This window comes from Phaenicophaeus curvirostris, unplaced genomic scaffold, assembly GCF_032191515.1.
Source record: "Phaenicophaeus curvirostris isolate KB17595 unplaced genomic scaffold, BPBGC_Pcur_1.0 scaffold_67, whole genome shotgun sequence".
NCBI lineage: Eukaryota > Metazoa > Chordata > Aves > Cuculiformes > Cuculidae > Phaenicophaeus > Phaenicophaeus curvirostris.
Window position 1 is genome coordinate 38441 of NW_027206689.1, and position 4805 is coordinate 43245.

The window sequence follows — 4805 nt, forward strand, 5'->3', positions numbered from 1 at the left end:
ACAGCCTCCTGATAAACAAGAGGCAGCCGAGAGAAAAACAAGATCTAGTTCAGTGGGAACACGTACCGACTGAGAGAAAAACAAAAGAAGAAAAATATCAACATAGTTAATTTTAGTGTAGCTTGTCTTTTTAGCATGTGCAGTTGTTTAGCCAATAATATGTTAGTAATAGCTTTATGGAAGGCTACATTCAGCCGATGATATTCTGTAGATAGCCTCACGGACGGCCTGTTATGTAACCCAAAAGGGTATATAAAGAAACAGCTAACTCAATAAAGTGTCTTGGATCCATCACGTTGAAGTCTGTGCCTTAATCCCCTCGTCATATGGTGACCCCGACGTGATGCGACTGGCAGCCTGATTCTGGAAGACAACCGGAGATACTGAAGATAGCTGGAGATGCTGAAGATGACAGGAGATACTGCAGTACGCTGGGTCGATAAAGCACACCCCATAGACGTGTGTCCAGGGGGGAACGCTTGGCTGATCCATCATCTACTGGCTGGGCCAATTAGGCACACAGCTTGAAAAGGAGAAGAAATAGAAGAAGGTCCAGAACTGCCTGTTCTCTTCAGGATCATGTGAGCAGCTGAGATGGTAATGGGGATGAATATGTGAGCAGAAGAAAAGTCTGTGCTGAAGATGTTTAAGCAGTTTTAAAGAAACAGGGGGTGACTATAAAAGGAAAAACCTTCAAACTTTTATTGACCTGGTTAAAGAGTAAATGAATGCCCCCAGAGGGCTCTCAAGTGTTTAATTCAGAAAAACATGGAAGGACACTGGATGACAGTGATATTCCAAATTCGGAGCCGAGTGCAGGGACATCAGCACCTCCCGATAATCCCTTGGATCTGTGGCCAGCAGCCCTGGAGAGAATTTTGATTTATTTTCGTCCGTGGAGGTGTGGTGACCTTAAACAGCTACCAAGTCTTGCTGGGATTTGTTTGTGGGAGGCCGGAGACTCAAAATCATAGAATAACCAGGTTGGAAGAGACCCACCGGATCATCGAGTCCAACCATTCCCACCAATCTCTAAACCATGCCCCTCAGCACCTCGTCCACCCGTGCCTTAAACACCTCCAGGGAAGGTGACTCAGCCACCTCCCTGGGCAGCCTGTTCCAGTGCCCAATGACCCTTTCTGTGAAGAATTTTTTCCTAATGTCCAGCCTTAACCTCCCCTGACATGGCTTGAGGCCATTCCCTCCTGTCCTGTCCCTTTTCCCTTGGGAGAAGAGGCCAGCACCCTCCTATCCACAACCTCCTTTCAGGTAGTTGTAGAGAGCAATGAGGTCTCCCCTCAGCCTCCTCTTCTCCAGGCTAAACACCCCCAGCTCTCTCAGCCGTTCCTCGTAAGGCCTGTTCTCCAGCCCCCTCACCAGCTTTGTTGCTCTTCTCTGGCCTCAGTCCAGAGCCTCAACATCCTTGTCCTGGTGAGGGGCCCAGAACTGAACACAGGATTCGAGGAGCGGTCTCACCAGTGCCGAGTACAGAGGGAGAAGAACCTCCCTGGACCTGCTGGTCACGCCGTTTCTGATACAAGCCAAGATGCCATTGGCCTTCTTGGCCACCTGGGCACACTGCTGGCTCGTGTTCAGTCGGCTGTCAACCAACACACCCAGGTCCCTCTCCTCTAGGCAGCTTTCTAGACAGACTCTTCCTAGTCTGTAGCACTGCATAGGGTTGTTGTGCCCTAGGTGCAGGACCTGGCACTTGGCCTTGTTAAATCTCATGCCGTTGGACTCAGCCCAGCAGTCCAGCCTGTTCAGATCCCTTTGCAGAGCCTCCCTGCCCTCCAGCAGATCGACACTTCCACCCAGCTTAGTGTTGTCCGCAAACTTGCTCAGGGTGCACTCGATGCCTTCATCCAGATCATTGATGAAGACATTGAACAGGGCTGGACCCAGCACTGAGCCCTGGGGAACCCCACTTGTCACTGGCCTCCAGCTGGATTTCACACCATTTCCCACCACTCTCTGGGCCCGGCCAGCCAACTGGTTTTCCACCCAGGAGAGTGTGCGCCTCTCTGGGCCAGAGGCTGACAGTTTCTCAAGCAGAACGCTGTGAGAGACTGTGTCAAAGGCTTTGCTGAAGTCCAGGAAGACCACATCCACAGCCTTTCCCTCATCCAGCAGCCGAGTCTCTTTGTCATAGAAGGCGATCGGGTTAGTCTGGCAAGACCTGCCTTTTGTGAACCTGTCTGGACTGGGCCTGATCACCTGGTTCTCTTGCATGTGCTTCATGAGAGCACTCAAGATCACCTGCTCCATGACTTTCCCTGGCACTGAGGTCAGACTGACAGGCCTGTGGTTCCCTAGGTTCTCCCTGCGACCCTTCTTGTGGATGGGCACAACATCAGCCAGCCTCCAGTCCAGTGGGACTTCCCCAGTCTTCCAGGACTGCTGGAACACAATGGAAAGGGGTTTGGCCAGCACATCTGTCAGCTCCTTCAATCCTCTTGGATCACGGGAGCCTCATTTTACTCCTCTGGCTCCTGGGTTTGTACACAGAGGGGACAACTTTATTTACAATTAAAGACTGAGGCAAAGAAGGCATTAAGTACCTCAGCCTTTTCCTCATCCCCAGTCACTGTTGTTCCTTCTGCGTCCAATAGGTACTGTATAGTCTCCCTAGTCTTCGTTTTATTATTGATGTATTTGTAGAAAGATTTTTTGTTATCTTTCACAGACTTGGCCAATCTGATTTCTAGCTGAGCCTTAGCCCTTCTGATTTTTTCCCTACGCAATCTCACTTCCCTCCTGTAGTCCACCCAAGAGGCCTGTCCCCTCTTCCAGAGCCCATAAACATTTCTCCTCTTCTTGATATCACTCACGATCTCTCTGTTCAACCAAGCTGATTTTCTCCCCTGCCGGCTATTTTTTCTGGAACATAGGCATGGCCTTCTCCTGAGCTGCTAGGATTTCCTTTTTGAAGAGCTCCCAGCCCTCCTGGGCTCCCTTGCCCTTGAGTATTGTCTCCCATGAGACTTTGACAACCAGCCTTCTAAAGAGTTCAAAGTCTGCCCTCTGGAAATTTAATGCTACCACCCTACTAACAACCCTCTTCACTTCTCCTAGAACAGAAAACCCCATCATCTCATGGTCACTTAGTCCTAAGCGTCCACCTACTGCCACATCCCCCACAAGGCCTTCTCTGCTCACAAACAGCAGGTCCAGGAGGGCACCCTCCCTTGTTGATTCATTCCCCAGCTGTGCAAGGAAGTTGTCTTCCACGCACTCCAGGAACCTCCTAGACTGCTTCCTTTCTGCTCTACTGTACTCCCAGCAGATATCAGGCAGATTGAAGTATCCCACAAGAACGAGAGGCATTGATCTAGAGATTAACCCCAGCTGTTTATAGAAGAGCTCATCCGCTGCTTCTCCTTGGCTGGGTGATCTGTAACAGACTCCCATCACAAAATCTACCTTCTTATGGGCTCCTCTGATTTCAACCCACAGGCACGCGACCTCCTGATCGCCACACTCCATCTCAATGGTGTCCAAGTCCTCCCTTACAAAGAGGGCTACCCCACCTCCTCTCCTACCCTTCCTGTCCCGCCTGAAGAGCTTGTACCCCACCATAGCTGCACTCCAGTTATATGAGTCGTCCCACCACGTTTCCGTGATGGCAACGACATCATAGGCCCCTTGCCCTACGACAGCTTCCAGCTCTTCCTTCTTATTCCCCGTGCTGCGTGCATTGGTGTAAATGCACTTCAGCTGAGCTGCCGAGCCTTCAGCCCTCTTAGAGGGAACAGACTTCGTTCCCAATTGCCTGGTAACTGCAGTAGCTTGCTCCAGAGCGCCCGTATCTCCCTTAGCACCCCCAGGGCTGTTCTCCCCCACTTTCTGTATGGTGAGGTACTGGTGGTCCTCACCAGCACACCTTCTCCGAATCACCATTGCCCCACGTCCAGGCTCGTTCCTGTCTAGCCTGGGCTCAACCCCCTCCCCCTTCACATCTAGTTTAAAGCTCGATTTATGAGCTTAGCTAGGTTTTTAGCAAGGGCTTTATCCCCCCTAGGAGACCCACGTGAGCCACCCCACGATCAAAGAAACCAAAGCCTCTCTCCTCAAACCAGGCTCGGAGCCAAGCATTAATTGAATTGTTCTTCCTGACTTTCAGCTCCTCTCTATTTAGCCTTGGGATGGAGCAGAACGCTACTTGTGCCCCAGAACCCTCCACCATTTTCCCAATGGCCCTGAAGTCTTTCTTGATGGTTTTGGTCCTTCTGTTTACTAGATCATCGTTACCGGTTTTGACTACTATCAGAGGATAGTAGTCTGTCTCGTGGACGAGGGAAGGAAGTTTTCTAGCTACCTCCTTCACTGATGTCCCCGGTAAGCAGCAGATCTCTCTGTGGAGAGGGTCCGGTCTGCAAATGGGTCCCTCTGTTCCTTTAAGGTGGGAGTCTCCTACAACAATTATCCTCTTCTTCTTCTTAATGGAGGATGTTTTTATCTTTTTCTGGGGATGCTGCGGCCTAGGGAAGGATTCTAGGCTGTGGGAGCCAAAAAGCTGTAGAGAAAGTACTAACTGCTCCGCTACTGCTGGAGGGGGCCGCTGCCCTGGGCCGACGGTTGGGAGGGGGGCACCCACCGCTGCTCATGCCACCGCTTTCTGTAACCCAGGCAGTTTTGGCATTACAGAAGGGACTGTTAGCGGATACAATACGAAATGACTCAATTAAACGATGTTGGTAGCAGTTCAAGAATCAAGACGGCTTAAATAATGCCATTTATTATAATAATGCCAACAGGTGCAGCTTTTAGGTTTATCAAACACTTTTAAAGATGCTGGATTTTGG